The sequence below is a fragment of the Bos taurus genome, chromosome 1 (genome assembly GCF_002263795.3).
Source record: "Bos taurus isolate L1 Dominette 01449 registration number 42190680 breed Hereford chromosome 1, ARS-UCD2.0, whole genome shotgun sequence".
Taxonomy (NCBI): Eukaryota; Metazoa; Chordata; class Mammalia; order Artiodactyla; family Bovidae; genus Bos; species Bos taurus.
This window is the reverse complement of record NC_037328.1, coordinates 22,423,060-22,449,272: the sequence shown is the minus strand read 5'-3', so window position 1 is coordinate 22,449,272 and position 26,213 is coordinate 22,423,060. Positions and strand designations below refer to the sequence as shown.

The 26,213-nt window shown below is 37.7% G+C and overlaps 1 pseudogene; it reads right to left on the bottom strand.

The window, feature by feature from the left end:
* Window positions 1-23,579: 23,579 nt before the first annotated feature.
* LOC132345404 (late histone H2B.L4-like) lies at window positions 23,580-25,674 on the bottom strand (annotated as a pseudogene).
* Window positions 25,675-26,213: the final 539 nt, after the last annotated feature.

Genomic DNA, 26,213 nt, shown 5'->3' with positions numbered 1-26,213 from the left:
ATTCAAGCAAATGTTGATTTTCACCAATATCATTTCTCTAGCATCTTCTCTAGTACTCACCAATCGACACCAATGCCCTCTTACAATAGGCATCATAAAAGCAGTCACTCCCTTTGCAGAGATCTGGAGAGCAAGGAGGACTTTTCTCAAGGTCACCTTCTACTTTCCTGAAACACACAAAGCGAACACTAGCACCTCTGTTCTTGGGTAAAGGCATCTCTCATACTGCAGTTTTCTGTCACCAACTATAATGCACTACTGGTGATTTTCATCTACTTCTATATGAAAACATGATAGAATGCCCCTCTTCCCTGGGTTATTTTCATAGCTACTGTATTTATTATATTAATGTTTATCACTTGGATGTCATTTAATGAATGTCGGCAGAGGGGAGGGAAGAGATAGAATGTTCACTGAAAGAAGCTGTGCCATTAATTCAAATGGATGGTAAAGACAAGCACACACATCCACATGGCCATATGGGGGCTGTTTTAGAGCACTGGAGCAGTTAATTTTGCTTTAAAGACACAGGCTTAGATAAAATAGATCTTTTTGACTTTGTTGAGAATTGAAATTATAAAGCATGCAAGGCTTCAGATCAAAATGCTGTATTATTCTCCCTCCCCACTTTATCTGAGGAGCGTAATGCCCTTACAATGGGCCACTTCTTGAACTCTTTCCAATTTCAGATATTTCCTATCTCTTTTAATACCTCATTGCTTTTGCATCAATTACAGCCTGACCTAAAGCTGCACTGGAAGTAGAAGTGATATATAGTGGAATCCATTTAAATGAATTTCTGATGAAAGAATAAAACTGTTAAAAGAATAAATTTACTGCACACAAATTTATACAAATCCCATATATGCTGTGAAATCCTCTTAAATGAAAAACTGATGAAAGATTAAAACGTTAAATGAATTAAAATCCACCATACTGGTGAAATATAATGATGATTTGACCTACTAAATGAATGGCTGAAATGAAGATATAAATTTGAAGTGCTCCAATGTCTGTCAATTTTAAATGTGTAGTGAGCCAGCGTAAGACAAAAATATGGCTCTCACTATTAAAGGAACACATTCTTTGTTGAACTAAACATCATTTAGAAACACCTGTCTTGTTGGTTCTTTGCATGATTATAAAAACAGGGTAAATATCCTATTTCTTGCAGAAGGTAACATTATACATTAAACTCTCTCCTAATATTTTATCACTTTATCTCAAGTTATATTTCAGCTTACATAAAATATGCAAGGGGTCAATAAGAATTGGACCCTCCCATGGCCGTTTCTACCACTCAGTATGGGCCCTTATAAAAACAGAACTTATATCTCACTCATAGAATAAACATTAGCCAAAAGCTAATATTAGGGTATAAATTTTCTGTGAGACATGGAGTTAGCCAAGCAGTTCCTACTAAGAATTACTACTCTACCCATCTAATTCCAAATTTAATATTAAAAAATTTTGTTGTAAAGTTCCTAGCAGTTAAAAGAAGTTTGCAAACTCGTTTCTTACCTGAAAGAATTATAGGTCTCAACTCAGTTTAGGTCACAGGTGATATGTGTTTTGTTAGTAATAATCTTAAAACTTACTTAAACCTTGATCACTCAAAAATCATATTCTCTAGTTAGGTACAATTGGAAAGTTTTGATCATTGCCGGGAAAAGAAAATTACCCTATGAAAACTTCACCCAGAAGTCTTTTGATCTATGTTCAGATTATGTTACAGACACTTGAGATTAGAATCTATGGCCAGGAAGGGGTCATTATTGCAACAGGCATCTCTGATAGTGCCCAAATTTCTGGGCATATAGCCAAATACATGTGGCCATTCTTTCCAGTGCAGCTCCCGACCATCAAATGATATATAACCTGTCTTAAAGGATTAAAAGGAACAGTGCTTTTATTTCAATCAGGTCTGGCCAATCCTGAACCTGCATCTAGGGAGAATAGAAAGTTGCTTGTAGAAAGGTGTTGAATGTTTTCCCCAACTCTAGATATTCTGGAGTAGGGAATTATCCCAAGCTTTGTGGTAGAATGCCTAAGGAGGAGAGAATTCCGGGTATGGTTGCAAACGATCTGGGATAGTCTGTGGTGACAGTGCAAATAGCCTTGAAGTAAATGTTGTGGCCACTGCAGCAGCATCTAATTTACTGCAGCTAGAAGGCCAGGGATTTTCCCTGAGTAGATAATCTTGATGTAATTTTCTGCTACATTAGTCACTACACCAGCTTGTAAAATACCTCAAGAGAGGGAGCAAGTCTTAGTTACCTTTGCAATTCTATGGAAACCCAAAACTCTCAATAAATGTCTTAAATAAATAAATTTACTTAAATGGAAACTACACAGAGCAATTTTACTCTGGTTGAAGTCATAAGTAAACAAGACTTGGGCCTTTAGCACCCCCTGGGGGATGCCATAGTTGACTCCCCTTTATATTTTCTCGTTATTTCCTGAATATTTATGGACGGTCTCTGATGAGGTGCTCAATACTATACTAGAAAAGGAATACCTGTCCTCAAGGAGCTTTCTATGAGAAATGCTGAGAGGCCCTGACTAACTGTTGTCCAGGGACTATATATACAGCAGCAGTTACTACCACGGCCTGTAGGAGGCACTTAGATACAGTATTCAGTTCAGTCCAGTCGTCCAGTTGTGTCCTACTTTGCCACCCCATTGACTGCTGCGCTCCAGGCTTCCCTGCCCATCACCAACTCCCGGAGCTTGCTCATACTCATGCCCATCGAGATCTTCCCAACCCCTGTATCTCCTGCTTTGGTAGGGAGATTCTTTACCACTGAGCCACTTGGGAAGCACCTATAAAGGGAGGTTTAAAATGAGTGACTTAATCTACCACCTTACTTTATTTTCTGGTTTCATATGTTCAATATTTGGGCTTCCCTGGTGGCTCAGCGGTTAAAGCTTCTGCCTGGGTTTGATCCCTGGGTCAGGAAGATCCCCTGGAGAAGGAAATGGCAACCCACTCCAGTATTCTTGCCTGGAGAATCCCATGGATGGAGGAGCCTGGTATGCTACAGTCTGTGGGGTCACAAAGAGTTGGACACGACTGAGCGGAACTCATCATCATCATGTTCAATATTTAGATTTGTTGGTTCATTAACAATCATTTTCATTTTTCAGATAAATAATAAGAATATTTAGCTTTACCAAGTGTGTGATACCTTTTGAAAGGCTGACACCTTTTGAATAGCTGAAGAATATCCATAACTTTGGGCTTCCCTGGTGGCTCAGTGTAGAGAAGTGTTCTACAGAAGTGAGCCAGATATTTATAATTTCTATCACTTCACTTGTACCAAGTAGAGAGTCTACCTGCCAAGCAGGATGTGCAGGTTTGATCCCTGGGTCAGGAAGATACCCTGGAGAAGGAAATGGCAACCCATTCCAACATTCTTGCCTGGGAAAATCCCATGGGCAGAGGACCCTGGAGTGCTACAGTACCCAGAATTGTAAAAGAATCGGACACGACTTAGTAACTAGACAACAACAATGCATAGCTTATGCTTATGATTTCTTTTTTTCCATGTATCTACCAGATAGGTCAGGTGTTTCATACAAAAATTCAATACTTATTGATATTATTATTATCATAGTGTCATCTGAGGACTTAAAGACTTCAAGTACTTATTAGATTCAAAGTGAAAAAGTATTGACTTAACTAAGCTAAATAAAGCATAGTGGAAGTGTATTAAATTACTAAAGATTAAAAAAATCTATATTATTTACATTAAAAGTAAATACTTAAAAAACTATTGTTCTTTAGGTTTTCATTGAAATGAGTATTTATTTTCACTCAATTTTAATTGAAACTCTAGAAGTTGATTAGAATTATAGACTAATAAAATAACATATAAGAAATAGACATGAAAATCAACATGAAAGACAACTAGGAAAGTCATTTTTTATTATTTCAAAGACTTCCTTTTCTCAAGTCATTTTTTCTTTACTTCTAGTTTAAATATATTGGGAATTGGAAAACCATGCAAATCTTAATTCCTCATTACAGATCGAACTGTCAAACTTCCGTGTGTGTACACACTTCATCCTTTCTACACTGAGACTTGGTATAAAGTGAAATGATAGGAGGTCCAAATATCTGGTTCACTTGATGGTGACTCAGACTTCCCCATTTGTGTGAGCTATCTGCTGATCCATCTTGGAACCATCTACTGGGGAGCACCTAAAAGGCAGAGTTTCCTAAGGAGTAAATCTTTGACTACCTTTGTCAGAATCACCTGGAGGGCTTCAGATCAGTTCAGTTCAGTTCAGTTCAGTTGCTCAGTTGTGTCCAACTCTCTGCAACCCCATGGACTGCAGCATGCCAGGCTTCCCTGTCCATCACCAACTCCCTGAGCCTGTTCAAACTCATGACCATTGTGTTGGTGATGCCATCCAACCAACTCATCCTCTGTCGTCCCCTTCTCCTCCTGCCTTCAATCTTTTCCAGCATCAGGGTATTTTCCAATGAGTCAGTTCTTCACATCAGGTGGCCAAAGTATTAGAGTTTCAGCTTCAACATCAGTCCTTCCAATGAATATTCAGGACTGATTTCCTTTAGGATGGACTGGTTGGATCTCCTAGCAGTCCAAGGGACTCTCAAGAGTCTTCTCCAACATCACAGCTCAGAAGCATTGATTTTTTTGGCACTTAGCTTTCTTTATAGTCCAACTCTCACATCCATATATGACTACTGGAAAATCCATAGCTTTGACAAGATGGTCCTTTGCTGGTAAAATAATACCTCTGCTTTTTAATATGCTGTCTAGTTTGGTCATAGCTTTTCTTCCAAGAACCAAGTGTCTTTTAATTTCACAGCTGCAGTCACTATCTGAAGTGATTTTGGAGCCCCCCAAAATAAAGTCTCTCTCTGTTTCCATTGTTTCCCTATCTATTTGCCATGAAGTGATGGGACTGGATGCCATGATCTTACTTTTCTGAATGTTGAGTTTTAAGCCAATTTTTTCATTCTCCTCTTTCACTTTCATCAAGAAGCTCTTTAGTTCTTCTTCACTTTCTGCCATAAGGGTGGTGTCATCTGCATATCTGAGGTTATTGATATTTCTCCCAGCAATCTTGATTCCAGCTTGTGCTTCTTCCAGCCCAGCGTTTCTCATGATGTACTCTGCATATAAGTGAAAATATGCACAGTGACAATATACAGCCTTGACCTACTCCTTTTCCAATTTGGAATAGGTCTGTTGTTTCACGTCCAGTTCTAACTGTTGCTTCCTGACCTGCATACAGATTTCTCGGGAGGCAGGTCAGGTGGTCTGGTATTCCCATCTCTTGGAGAATTTTCCATAGTTTGTTGTGATCCACATAGTCAAAAGCTTTGGCATAGTCAATAAAGCAGAAGTGATGTTTTTCTGGAACCTCTTGCTTTCTTGATGATCCAACAGATGTTGGCAATTTGATCTCTGGTTCCTATGCCTTTTCTAAATCCAGCTTGAACATCTAGAAGTTCACATACTGTTGAAGCCTGGCTTGGAGAATTTTGAGCATTACTTTGCTAGCATGTGAGATGAGTGCAATTGTGCGGTAGTTTGAGCATTCTTTTGCATTGCCTTTCTTTGGGATTGGAATGAAAACTGACATTTTCCAGTCCTGTGGCCACTGCTGAATTTTCCAAATTTGCTGGCATATTGAGTACAGCACTTTAACAGCATCATCTGTTTTAGGATTTGCAATAGCTCAACTGGAATGCCATCACCTCCACCAGCTTTGTTCATAGTGATGCTTCCTAAGGCCCACTTGACTTCACATTTCAGGGTGTCTGGCTCTAGGTGAGTGATCACACCATCTTGGTAGCTTTACAAAATGTGTCATCCTGGTCCCATGCCAGGTCTATCGGATCAGCACTGGGGAAATGCCTGGAAAACTGAGTCTTAACAGCAACAACAAAAATGTTACTTTTGTGTACACTTCAACTTTTAATGGTGAAACTTGATAGAAGGTAAATCTCCAAATCACAGAGCCTTGAAGAAGAGTCCAGAAATTCAATTCCCTTGTTGGCCAGGATTGTGACTGAGAATAATAGAAAGATTGAAAAGAAAAAAAAAAAAAAAAAAAAATATATATATATATATATATATATATATCCCTGTAGCCGAGAATCCTAGTATGTTGCAGTCCTTGGGGTTGCAAAGAGTCAGGCATGACTTAGCAACTGAACCATGAAAACAATCCCTGGTAGCATCTAGAGAGATTGGAAGGGATTATAATGGTGATCAGAAAGAAGAGAGATTCTTTCCCAACTAAGATGCAGCTGCACGCAGGAAGAATTACAGTTCTTTAAAATACAAGACAGAGTCAACATCCTGTGAGAAATCATTAGCAGAAAATAGAAAAGGGACTGGAGTTCTGAAATCACACATTCCCTGGGTCAGATACAGTGTAGGAAGTGTTAACCTCTCAGTCGTGTCTGACTCCTTGTGACCCCATGGACTGGAGCCTGTCAGGCTCCTCTGTCCATGGAATTCTCCAGGCAAGAATACTGGAATGGGTTGCCATTCCCTTCTCCAGGGGATCTTCCCAACCCAGGGATTGAACCCAGGTCTCCCACATTGCAAGCAGATTCTTTACCATCTGAAAAACCTGGAGGAAGCCCAATCTAAAGCAAGTTTTCCCAGTATAAATAGATAATTGTGATTAGTTCCTGCTTAATTTGACAGTAAATATTGGCAGAATTGATCAGATAGGCATCCTTTCATCTGTGGCTTCATCCTGAACTTGATACATAGGTCAAGAGTTTGGGGATTTAAAACAAGCAGCAGATAATTTCCCAGGCAAAGTGTTAAAGTTAAAAGCTCTTGGCCTAAGATTCAGAGGGCAAGATTATAGTACTAATTCTGCTATTAATTCACTGTGAGAACTTGAACAGGTTATCGAATGCTGATTTGCAAAAAAAGAAAATTAGACTATTATTCCAAAGGCTTATGCCAGTCATAATTGGTAATACAGTGAAAAGTAGTTAACACTTGGATTTCCATGGGGGAAAAGGTCCTTATATTAGCATTTTCAAATTTATACGGAGTGAATATTCCCATTGTAACTGGTTTCAGGCTATCAACATGATGCCACAAAATGCAGAGTTGGAAATAGATGCACAGAAAATTACAAGCTGAAAGGAGGTAATATTCTATGGTAACATCATAATATTTTACGCAGTTATCCTTCAATCTGGACATTTACTTTTTTAAGCTTTTTTGCCCTTCTTCAAAAACTTCCAGAAGTGAAGTTTCAAAGGACTTGTGTGAGCACTTTAAGGCTCTTGACTGTTGTTCAGTCCTGAAGTCATGTCTCACTCTTTGCAACCCCACGGACTGCAGCACACCAGGCTTCCCTGTCCTTCACTATCTCCCGGAGTTTGCTCAACTCATGGGTTTGCTCCTGGAGTTTTTTCAAACTCATGACAATAGTTATTAAGGCTCTTGATAAATATTGCTGAATTATATTTAGAAATATTGTTAACAATTTGTATACCCACACACAGAGAGGAATGAATATTTTGCCATATGATTGCCAACTTGTTTAGTTGCAAAGTCATGTCCAACTCTTTTATGATCCCAAGGACCATAGCCCACTAGGCTCCTTTGTCCATGGCATTTTTCAGGCGAGAGTACTGGAGTGGGTTGCCATTTACATCTCCAGGGGAATCTTCCTGACCAGGGATCAAATCTGCATCTTCTGCATTGGCAGGATAATTCTTTTAACCACTGAACTACCTGAAAGTGAAAATGAAAGTGAAGTCGTTCAGTCGTGTCTGACTCTTTGCGACCCCATGGACTGTAGCCCACCAGGCTCCTCCATCCATGGGATTCTCCAGGCAAGAATACTGGAGTGGGTTACCATTCCCTTCTCCAGGGCATCTTCTGGATCCAGGGATTGAACCCAGGTTGACCATATTACAGGCAGACTGTTTACCATCTGAGCCACCTGGGAAATCCCATATTACATATATTTGCTGTATTTCAGTTGCTCAGTCATGTCTGACTCTTTGCAACTCCATGGACTGCAGCATGCCAGGCTTCCCTATCCTTCACCATCTCCCAGAGCTTGTTCAAACGCATGTCCATTGAATCATTGATGCCATCCAACCATCTCATCCTCTATATATTAATATATAGGTTAGGGTTAGGCCAAATAGGTTTGGCCTCTAAGTTGTGTCCAACTCTTTGCAACCCCTGCAGCACAGTAGGCCTTCCCATCCTTCACTGTCTCCTACAGTTTGCTCAAAATCATGCATATTGAGTCAGTGATGCTATATTTATAAACTCCAATACTTTGGTCACCTGATGCAAAGAGACAACTCATTAGAAAAGACCCTCATGTTGGGACAAACTTAAGGCAAAAGCAGAAGCGGGTGGCAGAGGATGAGATGTTAGATAGAATCACCAACTCGATGGACATGAATTTGGGCAGACTCCAGGAGATAGAGAGAGGAGCCTGGCAAGCTGCAGTCATGGGGTCACAAAGACTCAGGCATGACTTAGCAGCTGAACAACAAATATACATACCACATCTTTATCCATTGATCCATCAGTGGACACTTAGGTTATTTCTATATCTTGGCTGTTATAAATAGTACTGCAGGGAGCACGGGGGTACATATTTCTTTTGACTTAATGTTTTTGTTTTCTTCAGATCAATAACCAGAGATATAATTGCTGGATCATATAGTAGTTTTTTTTTTTTTTTTTTTTTTTTTGAGGAAACTACACACTGTTTTCCATAATGGCTGCACCAATTTAAATTCCCACCAATAGTGTACAAGATTTGTTTTTTTTCCCATGTCCTGGCTAAAATGTGTTATTTCTTGTTTTTTGATAAAACTGTAATTTGTATTATACTTTAAAATTTTAATCTGTGGACAATTTTCCCTTGTATTTGCCAACTTTTCTGGGTTTTATTTTACATTTAATTATTTAAACCACTTGAATTTACTTTGACACATAGTATATGAAAATGTACCCCCAAATTCTGCCAATTTCTACCCATCTCTTTTGAAATATCTCTCTCCTCCCAAACTAATTTATGATATCACCTTAAACAAATGTTAAATTTTAATATATTTAAGCATCTGTTTTTGTCCATATAGGCTTTTCTATTAAACTCTCTACTCTCATGTCAGTACTTTCCTATTATAATACATGCCATATTATAATCAATTTCAATATCTATTAGGTAAGTTCTAGAGTTAAGAAGTCCATAGTTAAAAGGAGATTTCAAGAACTAAACTATTTAAGGAGTAATTGATCCTGAAATCTATTTACAAAACTTGTTTATTCCATTGGGGATGTGGTGGTACTGGTATGGTGGTGGTGATGGTGGTGATGGTAGGGAATCAATTTTATTTTCATTAGACAAATGTCTATATTCAACAGTCTTCTGCTTGGTAGCAGTTATCTGCAATTTATAGAGTTGTTAAAACTCAATGAAACAATGAAAACCTACAAAAATGCTATAGAATCAGGTGACCTGAAAGAATGTGTTTAGGCAACACTTAGTTTTTAGCTCATTTCAGTCTTTCATACTTTTTCCTATAGTCTCTATGGTAGGCAGAATAATGGCCCCTACTCCCCAGAGCTAATGAATATGTTACTTTGCATGGTAAAAGAGATCATGCACATATGACTACGATGTGGATCTTGAGATTGGGAGATTGTTCTGGATTATACTGGTAGGTTCAATGTAAACACAAGGATCTTTATAATAAAAGAGAGAGGTAGGAGAATCTGAATCAGAGAAGGAGCTGTGATGATGGAAGCAGAGGTCCAATCGATGCAGTCGCTGGCTCTAAAAATGACAGAAGGAGGCCATGAGCTAACAACTGAAAAAGGCCTCTGGTTGTTGTTTGGTTGCTCAGTCGTGCCTGACTTTTTGTGGCCCCATGGACTATAGCCTGCCAGGTTCCTCCATCCATGGGAATCTCAGGCAAGAATACTGGAGTGCGTTGCCACTTCTTTCTCCAGGGGATCTTCCCGACCCAGGGATTTAATTCATGTCTCCTACATTACAGGCGGATACTTTACCTCTGAGCTACCAGGGAAGGTAGCTCTAGAGGCCCAAAGAAGGCCTCTAGAAGCTGGAAAAGGGAAAGAAAGAGATTCTCTCCAGGACATCCAGTAGAAAGGCAGTCTGCTGACATCTTGCTTTTAGCCTTGTGAGATCCATTTCTGACTTTCAGTCTTAGAACTATAGGATAATAAATTTGTGTTGTTTTAAGCCACTAAGTTTACGGTAATATTTTTATAGAAGCAATAAGACATTAATATACTCCCAATCATCTTCCACTTTGAGATAATAATAATCTCAAAGAAGGATTATTCTTGATCACAAAAAAGACTGGTCCCATATTTTGGACATGATGATTTATGTAGGTCCTGCAAGAATGTTAATGAACCTCTGAGATTATTTTGCAAATCTACAGCTGCACAGTATCAAACAAAAATACCTTATAAAGTTGAGTGAATTCTTCTATTCTGAGGGTCTCCAAATTTTTAAGATACCTGTCCTGTAAGGAAGAGACCATCATATCACCTATAAGACCAGAACTTTGTGAGCCAATATTCCTGGGAGAGTTTTGTGGTCATCAGTTCTACAGTAATATCAACTTCTGAAAACTGACTTGCCATATTTGATTAAACTACATTATTTTTTAAAATGACATTTAGGGCAATGTATTTGTTACAAAGTTGGTTTATCCAATTGTAATCTGGTAAAATAAAGGGCAAAGTCTTATTGAACTTAGATATATAACTATATCACCATCAAAAGTGAAGACATTTCAGAGCTTTGGAATTCTAGAAAGTCAGTGAGAATCAACTATCATTTAAAAATTTTAGTTTCTAAAAACAGCATTTACTAAATTGTTGTGGGTTACAAATAGCTTTAAAAAAAGAATGGACTTCATCTACCCAGAAAATAGAAAAATAAAACAACAATATTCTAAAAAAAATTACTATAATAAAAATTCCATATTGGTTCACCTTGATCTATTTAATTAATTCTTGATATACTGGATCTAGGGCTACCAGTTTCATGAAGCCATCTACTTTTCAACTAAAAACAGTTGTGAAAATCCACAGCAGTCCTCTGGTAGATTCTGAGAGCAAACTGTTTCTGTAAGATCTCAGACTGTAAATATTTTAAGATTTTCAAGCCAGATGTTCTCTGTTGCAACTGTTCAGCTCCACAGTTATAGCACAAAATTGGCCGGAGGGAACACGTAAATAACTGGGCATGACTATGTTTCAATAAAATTTTATTTACAAAAGCAAGCAGTGGGTATTTTGGGGGAACAGGTCATATAGATCACTGAATCTTGCTATAAAAAATGTAAGATCATCCTCGATATGTGAACACTTTGAAGTACAGGCCTTTTCCCTGAGGCTCTGAAACTCTCTTTTGTTGAAGACACAAGCTCTTCCTTGATTTTTTTTAATAGCAAAGCTCCCATGCATGTATCAGAATAAAATAAATACTACCTAAACATGACAGAGAATTGATGGCTGTGGTTAATTTATTACTAATAATTTTCAAATGTGAAAATTTGATGAGGTTTCTGATATGAATAATGCAATTGAGAGCAGTAGATGATTGTTTCTGTGACATGAAAAATAAAGATAATAAAGCCATTCCAAAAAACACTTCCTGAGTAATGATTAAGTCTATTTTCAAAGATGTCTTTGAATGTTGTATCTGCTTTATAAAAAAGGAAGAGGAATTTTAAGAGAAGAAATATTGAGATACAGCATGCTATAATTCTAAGAGATAATATACATGATATACCAAGAATATGGGCTTCCCTAGGGGCTCAAAGAGTAAACAATCTGCCTGCCAATGCAGGAGACCCAGGTTCGATCCCTGAGTCAGGAAGATCCCCTGGAGAAAGGAATGGCTACCCACTCCGATATTTTTGCCTGGAGAATTCCATGGACAGAGGAGCCTGGTGGGCTACAGTCCATGGGGTTGCAAAGAGTTGGATACAACTGAGTGACAAACACTTTCACTTTTTACCAAGAATACAGCAAGAATACAAAGTAAGGTCATTCAGCAAGTCTGGAATAGGGCCTCAACATGTGTGATACCCCTTGGCCATGTCTTATGTTCATCTACAGTTGAGAACAGCTGGCCTAGAATATGCTAACTTTTGTTGGGTGTGGTTTTATTTACAAGCTGCTGAGATTTCCTGTGAATGGTTCAATGGATTCTGGCAGAAGACATGAGACTCCTTGGTCAGAGACACAGGACTTTATTACTCATGTCACAGAAAACAGCATGAGCATAAAAAGTCAATGAGTTTCCTTTGTCCCAACGTCCCACAGAGGTGACAGAAAGAGCCCAGAGAGATGCTATACATGCAGAGGATTTATGTCACAGCCAGAAGAACACTGAATTTGGGGAAATCCATTTTCTCCATAGTAAGTAGTAAGCAGGCTAATCTTGTCTCAGAGAAGAGTAACTCACTCCTCAATGTTACTCATGAGAGCACAGCCCCAAGGAGGACCCAGGTGATAGCGCAGTCAAGGCCTTGAAATCTTTATGTTAACAGCAACCCACATAAGAGCACAAGCGACCTATGTCTCTTTCAACAGATTCAAATGAAAAAAGGAAGGCTGTGGGGCAATAGCTGAAATTGTGACAGATGATGCTGTATTGTGGCTTAACATGATCACAGAAAACACTCTAGGACTCATAAATACATAAGACAGATTATTCCATAAGAATTTTGATCAGTGTTTCACCAGAGGTAAAAATATATTATGGTAATCAAGGCATTGACAAATCTCTAGGGATTTGATATAAAGCACACAATGTCTGTAATATTTACATAAGCAACATTTACCTTTACAAAGTTAACCTAGTGTCTCTTCTAATCTGAAAATGTTCCCCATGCAACTCATAATAATAGCATATCAAACAAAACTAATTAGTTCTAGCATCCTTTTTTATAAGCTGAAGAACAAATCTGTGTGATTTTTCAGGGACCTGGGAAATTCCAAAGATAGTTTTGTAGTAAAAGAAATGCTGAAATTTTCATTTTGTTTTTTCCTATATTTAAGACCTGAATTTGGGAAGGTTAAAATCAAAACATTTTAAGAGGAGACTTGGAGCATGATTAAAATAAGATCATGAATGCCTGAGAAATAATACTTAGTTACCTATTTAAGTAAAGCAACAATAAAATATTTAAAAGTACATGTGGAAAGTAACATGATTGTAGAAACCTTAATTCTTTCATAGATGAGGAACCTTTGTTCTTTTTTGTTGTTGTTTTGCATAATAAGGAAATTGAGTCAACAAAAAGCAAATTATTCTGATAAAATATAGAATTTTTTCTATCAAGTGGATTACTGAGAGGAAGATCAATTGTATTTCCACTGGGAAAAATTCATCTGTATGTCTGTGGACAAGAATCATTTACATTGCTATTAGTTATCTGCAGCGAAAAGAATTGTAAATAGCTCAAAGACAGCAAAAGGACAGAGAATTGGTGGAATCATAGAATAAGACAGCCCAGGAGGATATGCTTATATACAATCTTCTTAGCCCATTGTAAAGTCTTTCATGATTTCTTCCTTTATCCATAAGAGGAAGTTTTAAAATGATTATTCTAACTTTGTTGCATTTTAAAGGCCAAGATGATCTAGAAACTATAAAAAAATATTTACAAAGGAGTATCTGAATAAGAAACTATGACATTTCTGAGAAACAGAAATCAAAACTCTCAGTGAGTGACAAGGTCCCATTTCTGTAAGTGAAATTCATCTTGTACTCTTCTTAAAATGCATTATGCTTATGATTTGTTTCAATTTAGCTGTAGGAAGAATAATTAAAGTTATATTACCTAGAGAAATCTAAAACTGTAGATCATACAAATAATCTAAATATGTGAGTTTGAATGAAACATATTTGATTATCATGATAGAAAAGCTAGCTGCTCTAATAAACACTCATATCTCGGTGTTAATAAGTTTTATTTCCTGCTCAAAAGAATTTCTGTGCATTGGACAACTTTCCTGACAGTCTTCTTCAACTGATGACCCAGGCATCTGAGTGCCTTCCACTGTGTGATTCTGTCATTTGGGGTCTTTCGCTTTCAGACACACACAGCAAGCAAATGAGGAATCTCATGGGAAATTTTAGGCACTAAACCTGGGGTTGACTCCAAACACTTTCACTCATATTGTCTTTGTCTGAATTAGGCACACAGCCCTAACTCAAAGGCAGAGAATGCAGAAAAATGGATTCATACTGAGTACTTAGAAAAAGAAACAGGTTTCTGAGTAGCTACCACTCACTTCCACAGTCATTATGACTGATTTAATTAATTTTCAGCTAAAAACAGTTCCTTACAAACTACTGTAGTTCATTTGTCATTTTTTAATTTTTTAAATTTTGTATCTCTATTATTTTAGAGTCAATGGAAAATTGCCCAACTCGCTGACCCCCCTGTTACTCTGAAGACCCCATCTAGAAGACTATTAACAGAGCCAAAGTTACCTGGCATTCAGAAGAGGACAACCACGTGAAAATGAACAAGCAATGGAGCCTATAGGGGCACCAACGTGTTTTTCAGTGCTTCGTGCATCATCAGCTATTTATGTCAATATTTTGTATGTCATCAGCACTTTGTCTGACAGCTCCATTTGTTCACTTTTCATATTTCTTTGGGGGTAAACAACACATGTAATGGTTCCGTTTTAGAACAGCACATTAATCCTCCCTTGTTAAGGGAAGAGTTGTCCTCACACTTTTCATCACACCTCTCCTGAGATGTGACATCATCTCCTCATTTGCTGAGATAAATTTCAAACAGCAAAAAATCACACAGGCCTTTGGATTTCTACATTGGTCTACTTGATTTGCAGCACAACTTGGAAATAGAGGGGGAGGGAAACTACTTATCGATTTTTTTTCTTGGGACTTTTACATTTTCTACAGAGTCTGTACTCAATGTTGAGAGATGCTAAGAGACCTAAGCCAGTTTTGTGGATTGCCCAAAAGGTTAAATCAAGCTGTGCAAGGAAAGCTAAACATTCACCTGTCTACAACACGGTAGACTGATGGTAAGTTTTACTTTCCCATCAGCATCCATAGGGAGTCTGTCCTCTGGAGCACTGAGTAGTAACAGCCATAAGCTGATGACTGCATTCAAAGCAAGTCTGAAAGTTTTCTTTACAGAAAACAAGTCATAAACGTTGTGATTCGTTTGTAAAATAACATGAGAAAAGTCCTGTCCAAAAGATAACACAGAGAGACTGCACATTAATAATGTTTGTGGTTCAGAAGGGGCATTCAGCAGCCATGTTTCACTCGAAGTTAAGCACTATCATTAAGTTCCTACCAGATTCTATTTGGACCTTTAATTTGCTATGGTGACTCTGAAAATTTCAGCTCTATTCCACCTCTCACCCTTCCTGTTTGTGAGCTCAGCTTGGAATCTGACTACTCTAAAATGTAGGGGGAGTTTTCTAGGTTTGGCATTGTAATGTATCACTATGAAAGATATTGCAACTGAAAAATATATGGTGAATTAAATGAAGTGATTCAGTTTCCAAATAAGATGGCAATATAATGGTGACATAAGATAGAATAAAAATCATCTATGTATTTACTGACTACCTTTTACCCATAAAACAATAAAACATTATGAGGTATAAAGATTTAGAAGAATAGAAAGTTAAAAAAAAAAAACACCTAAATGTCCACAAATAGGAGAATAAATAAATTGCACTGTGCTCAAACTGTGAAATATTATATAACACAGAAAAGGAGTAAACTATAACCTATCAGCATGAAGGATTCTCATAAACATAAATGTTGAGAGAAAAGACAAGTGAACAAAGAACACGTTGGTATGAGATTAGTTACATAAACTTGAAAAAGGTACAAAAGAGAATATATATTGCCTAGGAGTATATGTGTTAGACTTGAGCGTTTCTTGGACAGCAAAGAGATTAAACAAGTCAGTCCTAAAGGAAATCAATCCTGAATATTCATTGGAAGGACTGATGCTGAAACTGAAGTTCTGATACTTTGGCCACCTAATGCAAAGAGCCAACTCATTGGAAAAGACCCTGATGCTGGGAAAGATAGAAGGCCAAAAGAGAAGGGGACAACAGAGCATGAGATGGTTGGATGGCATCACTGACTCAATGGACATGAGTTTGAGCAAACTCCAGGAGATAGTGAAGGACAGGGAAGCTTGGAGTGCTGCAGTCCATGGGGTTGCAAAGAGTTGGACACAACTTAGGGACTGAACAATATATGTTGGAAGCACATTAAAAGATAAACACTGGTGGTTCCCTCTAGAGTCAGGAAACAAGTGAAACATGATCAGAGAAGAGGTAACAGAGGACTGCAGATGCACAGGTAGTGTTGCGTTTGTTATGCTATGTGACTGGCAAACGTGCTCATTTTATTTTCCTTTATACTTTTCTGTGTAGTAAAATTTGCAAAATAAAATTTAATAAAAACATGTGAAGTGATCTTTCTCCTTAAAAATCTAGTGTGATAATAATAAATATATATTAGTCCCCAAGTTCTTGACACAGATTTTCTAAAACCCTTGGAATTTGCTGAGTGTTAGAGATAATATGATCATATTTTGTTATTCACAAAGGCGTTTTTCAAGCATATGTGAGTTTGTGCTAATAAGGTGACTCTTGGATGGGGGCTGGTTGCCAGAGGGACTAACTAGGCGATTAGAGGAATGGAATTTTCAACCCCATCACACCCTTCTCATCCACACAGGACATAAAGAGATTGGATTCAATCACCTATGGCCAGTGATTTAGTCTATCATGCCTATATAATGGGACCTCTATAAGACTCCTAAATGATGGGGGTCCGAAAAACTTCAAGTGAGGTCCTAGGAGTGGGGCACATTCAGAGAGGGCATAGAGGTTCTGTTCCTCTTCCCCTCTTCCTGTCCTACACATCTCTCCCATTTGTTTCTTCCTGAGTTGTATCCTTTATAACAAACTGTTAATAGTAACTAGCTGTTTTCCTGAGTTCTGTGAGGCTGGCAAATAAATTATTGAACTTGAGGGGGGAGTTGTGGGAACTCCCTGATCTTATAGCTGATTGGTTGGTTGGTCAGAATTATAGATGGAAATCTGAGACTTACTGGGACAGTCATGAGGGACTGAGCCCTTAACCAATGGGACCTGTGCTAACTCTGTGTAGTTAGTATTAGAACTGAGCTGAATTCTAAGACACTCAGTTGTATTCAGGGAATTGGAGAATTGTTTTGGGGGTAAAAGAAAAAACCCTACATATCTGGTGTTAGAAGTTTTGTGAGTAGAAATGCCATTACATCTAGCTATGCAGAATAAATTTGCACATAAAAAAGCAGATGATGATACACTCCAAATAGGAAAAGGAGTACGTCAAGGCTGTATATTGTCACCCTGCTTATTTAACTTATATGCAGAGTACATCATGAGAAACGCTGGGCTGGAAGAAGCACAAGCTGGAATCAAGATTGCTGGGAGAAATATCAATAACCTCAGATATTCAGATGACACCATCCTTCTGGCAGAAAGTGAAGAGGAACTAAAAAGCCTCTTGATGAAAGTGAAAGAGGAGAGTGAAAAGGTTGGCTTAAAGCTCAACATTCAGAAAACTAAGATCATGGCATCCGGTCCCATCACTTCATGGGAAATAGATGGGGAAACAGTGGAAACAGTGTCAGATTTTATTTTGGGGGGCTCAAAAATCACTGTAGATGGTGATTGCAGCCATGAAATTAAAAGACGCTTCTTCCTTGGAAGGAAAGTTATGACCAACCTAGATAGCATATTCAAAAGCAGAGACATTATTTTGTCAACAAAGGTCCATCTGGTCAAAGCTATGGTTTTTCCAGTGGTCATGTATGGATGTGAGAGTTGAACTGTGAAGAAGGCTGAGCGCAGAAGAATTGATGCTTTTGAACTGTGGTGTTGGAGAAGACTCTTGAGAGTCCCTTGGACTGCAAGGAGATCCAACTAGTCCATCCTAAAGGAGATCAGTCCTGGGTGTTCATCTGAAGGACTGATGCTGAAGCTGAAACTCCAATACTTTGGTCACCACATGCAAAGAGTTGACTCATTGGAAAAGACCCTGATGCTGGGAGGGATTGGGGGCAGCAGGAGAAGGGGACGACAGAGGATGAGATGGCTGGATGGCATCACCGACTCGATGGACATGAGTTTGAGTAAACTCTGGGAGTTGGTGATAGACAGGCAGGCCTGGCGTGCTGCTATTCATGGGGTTGCAAAGAGTTGGGCACGACTGAGCGACTGAACTGATGTACTCCAAGTGAATCTTAGCAATAGTATTTCTGGATTCTTCAGGGAAATTTTCATGAAGAGGGTAGAAAGTCTTATTATCAAAGAGAAAGAATGAAGTCAGAAGAGGACTAAGAAGAATGGGCTACATGTCCATACAACCATAATATATATCCTCCCACTAGGATGCCATCCCCATGAGTGTAGGACCGTCTGTTGTATTCGGTGCTGAATGCCCAGTCCCAAATATATCCTATGTCATCTCCATATAGAATGGCTTTTATGGAAGGAAGACTGGCATTTCCTAACACACAGGACACTAGACATACAGAGCACACACACATATTGACCAGTTAGTCATGCACTTTATACAATGGTTATCAACCCCACAGAACTCTCCTCCAGAGAAGACATACAGTAGATATTTTTGAGTATAACATGCATAGCTGATTTATCAACAGTGCATTAGAAAAGACACTTAAGGGCATATCTAAGAAAGCAAATATTTTGATCATTTAAAATGAACTTTGAGGGACTTCCTTGGCAGCTTATTGGTAAAGGATCCACCTTTCCATGCGGGTGCGATCCCTGGTTGAGGAACTGAGATTTCATATGCTGAGGAACAACAAAGCTCGCATGTCACAACTAGAGAAACCCGTGCACTGCAACCAAGAGCCTGAGTACCACAACGAAGACCTAGAACAGCCCAAAGGGAAAAAAAGACACTTTGATTCTAGGACACTCAGTTGTGTCCAGGGAATCATGGAACTGGTTTTGGGGTAAAAGAAGAAACCACACATTTGGAGTTAGAAGTTTTGCAAGTAGATACACTATCACATCTAGCTATAGAGAAAATACATTTGCACATAAAAAAGTAGATGACAATATAATATCACAAGTGTTTATGTTCCAAATGAGTCTCCTGTAGGAAACAAAAATTAAATATTCAGAATAACAAAATAGACATAGCAAAATCTAGACCACTTCAACCACTGATGTCAAAAGTACTGAACTGAGAATTAGTGAGCCTAAAATAAGTATTTCTTTATAGTTTACATTTACTTTTCAATTTAAAAAATTTTATTTTATCTTTAAATAAATTCATTTTATTTTAAGTAAATGATTCATTTTAAATTAAAATTAAATTTATCTTAAATTTAAACTATTAAATGATTTAAATAAAAATTAATTAATTTTATTATTTTTTAATTTAAATTTATTTATTTTAATCAGAGGCTAATTACTTTACAATATTGGTTTTGCCATACATAAATATTTATTTTACTTCCAGTATTATATTAGTTTCAGGTGTACTGTTTACACGTGTTCCTAGGGAGGAGTGGAGAGAGAACAGAAACAGAAAATATTGATATATTTTAAATATTTCTATGTAATGTAAAGAGAAACAAGCAGGCCTCAGAGTCATTTGAAGGCTCTACATCACACGATGAAATAAAAGGTAAAAGGTCTAAGGTGATCTGGTCAAGATATATGTCTATAGGAGGCCTAAGAAGCAAGAAGGTTTGGGTCATTAAATCAAAAACTGCAAATTCAATGAAACTTATTTGTGGACTGTCTTTTCTATCTCATCTAGCTATTACTCTGGCAATAAACAGACTTGAAACTACATACACATGAGAATTAAATGTATAAGATGTATCAAAGCACCTAGAACAGTCTACCATATACTGTTCTTAATAAATACCGATGACTGATAAAATAGTAAGTATATTAATACCTTTGGCTTTAGATATCTAAATTTTTTTATTATATTCATGAAAGCTCCTTCAGTGTTATCACCTGTTCTAACCATGCCTTCATATTTCCTATCATGAAATCCTACCACTTATCCAGTATCCCAGCAAAAGTTTCTTGTACCAGAATGCACTAATACCAAAGAATCTGAAGCATGCACAATGAAGGCCATTTCTATAGTGATGAGTAAACAGTATTTATGCAATTTGGCCAATGCTCAGCTCCCCAGGGTATATTCTTTGGCCTCTGTCAGCCCAACTATCTGCTGCCCTACTCCTGCTTAGATCATCTCCATCAAATGATAGATCGAGCAAGAGAGTTGGAGTTGGGATGGAGGATGGTGAAGGAAGAAACACCAGTGTATGAAACCTTCAGCCTATGGCTTCACATTACCAGTCCGAGTAGGAGACTTGTGCTGCGTGCTTAGTGGCTTCAGTCATTGTGCAGAAATGCTCATAAAAGAATCAGGAGATCTAAGGCATAGTTCAAATTCTGCCACGTTCTGAATGACCTTAGGACTAGTTACTTAACTTCTGTGACTGCAATAATATGTTCTAAATAGAAAATCTTTCATATCTCTTTCAGTTCTAAATTCTCTGATTAATCCCATATTTCCCAAGATACTCAAGAATAAGCTATGAATAGGAAGGGGCAGGTCTCCCCACCACCACTATCCCATTGCTATTTCCAACATGCACTATTGCCTTGTATTTTTTTTTAGTGAAATCTTCCTACAAAGGCAATGATTCCTCTATCTTCATGTCCCCAACCTCTAGAAATATTTGAATAAGCATATAGTATAACAACAAGAATTTTGGTGCTGGAGAAGACTCTTGAGAGTCCCTTGGACTCCAAGGAGATCAAATCAGTCAGTCCTAAAGGAAATCAACCTTAAATGTACTTTGGCCAGCTGATGCAAAGAGCTGACTCATTAGAAAATGAGTCTCACCCTGATGCTGTGATGCTGGGAAAGACTGAGGGCAGGAGGAGAAAGGGCAGCAGAGGATGAAATGGTTAGATAGCATCACTGACTCAATGAACATGAATTTGAGCCAACTCTGGGAGATGGTGAGGGACAGAGGAGCCTGGCATGCTGCAGTCCATAGGGTCGCAAAGACATTGTGCATGCTAAGTCGGACAGGACTTAGCAACCGAACAGCAGCATAACAACAAGATTCCTGGACCAGAAAGATCTGCATCCAACCTCTGATTTTACCACTTATTACCAGTTTTACTCTAAAAATAAAAGCAGTTAAGGGATTGCAGTTATATTGGAGACTTTTGTCTTTGATTTCACTAACTTTAGAGAAGAACAAACACATCCTGAGAGATTAATGATGGGAATCTTGTGGATTTTTTTTCAATACTTCAAAATCAATGGTTAAGAAAAAAATTTTAGTACCAAAAGATATTCTTTAAATAAAAGCCAACATGCAACTTCAATATATGATCAGATCACAATGACACCAGAACCTCAAGTATTATACTAGACCTCTTCGTATCTTCGGTCCTAGCCCCGAGGCTTACCAACTCAGTCCTAGAACTTGAAAAGACCCTCCTTAAAGTGGCCATCAGCATCACCTGGATGAAGTGCAGAATCTCAGATCCCACCCTAGATTCACTGAATAGAGTCTACCACGTGATGTGTGTGGTATGTGTGCATAACAATGTGACAAATACTGATCTAGAATAAAATCTAAAAAACACTGAATTACCCCACGGTATCCCCCTAATTAAAGTCTCTGGCTTAGCTTTCTTATTGCCTACCTCATTGTTGAGACCCTGACTGTGAACTCATTTTGAGAGTACACAGTTTGTAAACCGAAGGTACTCTCATTAATTCAAGTTCCTAGAAGTTTCTGCTACCTCCCTGTTTGTGTTCTAGCTAAAATCTCCTCAAAATTCCCATTGAAAAGAATAAGTTTACATGATAAACCTATACCCATGCTTTAATAGATATTCCACAAGGAAAAAACCTTATTTGATTGAATTATAGAAGTGAAGTGAAGTGAAAGTCGCTCAGTTGTTTCCAACTCTTTGTGACCCCATAGGCTCAGTTGTGTCCAACTCTTTGCAACCCCATAGACTATACGGCCCATGGAATTCTCTAGGCCAGAATACTGGAGTGGGTAGCCTTTCCCTTCTCCAGGAGAATCTTCCCAACCCAGGGATAGAACCCAGGTGTCCCACGTTACAGGCGGGTTCTTTATCAGCTGAGCCACAAAGGAAGTCCAAGAATTCTGGAGTGGGTAGCCTATCCCTTCTGCAGTGGATCTTTCTGACCCAGGAATTGAACCAGGGTCTCCAACTCCTGCTGATCTAAGCCACATTCATTGATTGGAATATTTTATTGCATACTGTTTTCACTGTATACCAGTTGGGCTGAATTTGATAAATTAACAAGTACACTGTCTAGTTAACATACCTAAATTCCCTTTCCAATTAGTATGTCCTACCTCAAATATTTAAAGTCATGAAGTAAAACCATTTTTTAAAAACTCAATATAGCTAAACAAAGGTCTTCCTTTGTTGCTCAGCTGGTAAAGAATCCACCTGCAATGTGGGAGACCTGGGTTTGATCCCTGGGTTGGGAAGATTCCCTGGAGAAAGGAAAGGCTACCCACTCCAGTATTCTGGCCTAGAGAATTCCATGGACTGTATAATCCTTGGGGTCACAAAGAGTTGGACACAAGTGAGCGACTTTCACTTCACTTCACTTCATAGCTAAACAAAATATAGAAAAAGAGGTAATTAATAACTAAAGAACATAAATAAATACATTCAACTACTGAATATAAAACTAAAGAAATAGACTACAAATAGATTGACCATATCCATTTCCTAATATCACTCTCTTATCCTCTTGTATTTAAATACTTGTTTTTATCTGAAAATTCACTTCAAAAAGGCTACTCCTTAATGTTAGATTTTTCCAGCTGATAATGTGATATGCAGCAATATAGTTATTTTGATGTTTCCAAAAAGCTCAAAATCATGCAGTTAACTTGGTTTGCCACAAGGATTTGACCCGTTATGCTATTCTTGAATGTATTTTCCCTAGTCAATTAATTTAAGGAGAGAACCCCCTTATATAACTGAGCTATGAAACGGTTGAATGATCTCATGATTCCCGTTTCATTCTCTGATTTTTTTTATTACTTTATATAAGTGTCATCATTAGAATACTTAAAAACAAAGAGTATTAGAAGGTGGATGGCTTTCTGTCTCTTTTGCTTTCTCTCCCTCTTTTACTCTCTCTCTCAGTAAAACTCTCCAGATATATGCACCTACTGGGAGGAAAAAGAAGAGAGGCTAAATAACTGATCCCCTATCAGTATTGAATTTTCCTGGTTAATACATATACATGATTTCCAATCACCTGTACATATTATATTGAATCATGCAGTTACAGAGCTAGATTATTACACTTACCCATCCCATCCTCACACCCTGTTTTCTCTCAAACCTATTTTCATTTCCTTCCTCTTTTTTATATTATTATTTATTTATTTATTTATTTATTTATTTTGAGCAGTTCAGCCTTTATTAAGGTCGGGCCCCGGGTCACTTGGAACTGGTGTACTTGGTCACAGCCTTGGTACCCTCGGACATTGCGTGCTTGGCCAGCTCCCCAGGAAGCCGCAGATGCTCGGCTGCGTGGACCTCCCGGGACGCCAGTGTGGTCTGGCCGAGTACTGGGCTAGCCAGGCGCCCTCGCCTGCCAGCGCTCAAACACATTGTTCATGAACGAGTTCATGAAGCTCACGGCCTTGGAGGAGATGCGATTTGGGGTGCACTTGCTTCAGTACCTTGTAGATGTACTTCGAGTAGGTTTCTTTGCGCTGGCTGTGCCTTCTGGACTTCTTGTCCCCAGGACTCCTGCCCCACGGGCCCCCTGCTACAGCGGTCCATACTCCTGCTCCTCCTGGTGGTCTATATTATTATTATTATTATTGGCTTAATGCTTCTTACTCTCTTTTTTACACTACTCTAGAATTAAAAAAAAAAAAAAAACTACAGTAAAATAGCATTAAAGGTTGTGAATTTAAAATGCTGGAGATGAGCAGAGACAAAGGTAAGTTTGTTCAAGCAATATTGTGTAGAATTAACTTTAAAAACCTATGTACTTATACATACATACTGTACAGAAGAAGGAAGGAGTAAAATATTCACTTTTATATTGTCCTTAGAGAACATATTCAATAAAACTGTACAAAATTTGTTTTCTATAATTAAGAACCATGAAAAGAGAATTTATTCTTAACCTCTTAAGTGCAATATATATTTTCTTCTTCCATAGATACTTTATTCAAATAATTAACCCAAATACCCAAATTTAACCCAAAATATCCAAGTAATAGATATTTAGTCTATTATGTTAAATGGCTAACATCATCAGACTCAGAGGGAATAAGACCAAAAAATAAATAAATAAAAGAAAACAAGCTTTCACAGGCATCCATAACTTAAGTTCCTCTTGGTCTCTGGGTATCAGAATGCTCTTCCAAGTAGATAATACTGGGTGACTCTGCCACCTATAGTCAGCACAGCTTGAAGAAGAAAATAATACTGAAGTGCTCCGTTTGCTTGAGTTTTAAAAATAGTCTTCATTGGAGATATTAAAGATCTACCTGTTCTCCAGAACTTGAGAACCTAGAGCAACTTGAGGCTTTTTGAAAGTAAACTAAGTGGTCTAGTTGGATGAATGCAAAATCAGCTCAAGAAAGCTGCTGAATTTGTCGTTAATGGTTTCCTAATCATATAACTTGAAATTTTGAAGGGAAAAAAAATAGACATGTTACCTACGTTCAATGAGAAATACAAACTGTATATAAAGAAGAAAAATAAAAATCACCTATAATCCACCACCAGAGATAGCCATATGTTAATATGTTGGTATATTTCCATCATTCTTTTTACTATGCATCTATGTATAGATATATGGGTACATGTACATACTTATATGCATAGTATATGTGTGTTAGAATTAATATGCATAGGTACTAATGTAAGTACCTAATTTAACAAAGTTGGGATGGTTCTATGTACATAATATTACAACCTTTTATATTCAAAATTGAAAACATCTCTCATATCATAAAATAGTCTCCAAAATTGGTTCTTAATAGTTACATTATATCAATATATTTTTTTAATGATTTAGGCAATTAAATATTCTTTTTTTCCAAATTTTTGGATTACCTTTTAAGGATTTAATTTTAAATGTAAGATCAAAGAGTATATACATTCTTAGGTTAGAAGGGCATGGCTATCTTTTAAAAAAACTTCATAAATCATCCAAAATTGACTTCTAAGAAACATTAAATAATTATTGAAGAGAAAATATTCATGAAGTTAAGCAACTAAGTATATTAACAAATAGTCATTATATACGTTCTTTAATTGAACTAGGAGTCAAGGCAAATTCATAAATCAGTGTAATAGTTGAGAATGGGCTTGAAGCCATCTTGTATGGGTTTAATTTCACTCTGCTACTTGCAGTTGGACATTATATTAGACTGTATACCTGCTATAACAGAATACCACAGGATATTCTGGGTGTTTTAAGCAACAGAAATTTATTTTCTCACAATTCTAGTGGCTGGAAGACCAGGATCATGCTGCCAGCAGGGTTGGTTTCTGGTGAGCTCTCTCTCCGTGGCTTGCTGATGGGCACCTGCTTGCTGTGTTCTCACATGATCTTTTTTCTGTGTGCATACATCCCCCGGCTCTCTTCCTCATCTTATAAGGACATCAGTCCTATTGGATGAGGCACCCACCCTTGTGACCTCATCTGGCTTTATTTATCTCCTTAAAGAAACTATTTCCAAATATAGTCATGTTGAGGTTAAGGCACCAACATGCGAATTTAGGGGGAACACGATTCAGTCATATGTCCAAACATATGACAGGTATGTTTGGCCAATTTACTTGGTGGTTGCAAATATGGATTACCTCATTTGTAAAATAAAGATAGTAACACTTTATTGTCTATGATCAAATTAAAAGCATTATTAGAGATAAAACTAAGATCATGGCATCCAGTCCAATCACTTCATGGCAAATAAATGGGGAAACAATGGAAACAGTAAGAGACTTTATTTTCCTGGGCTCCAAAATCACTACAGATGGTGACTGCTGCCATGAAATTAAAAGACG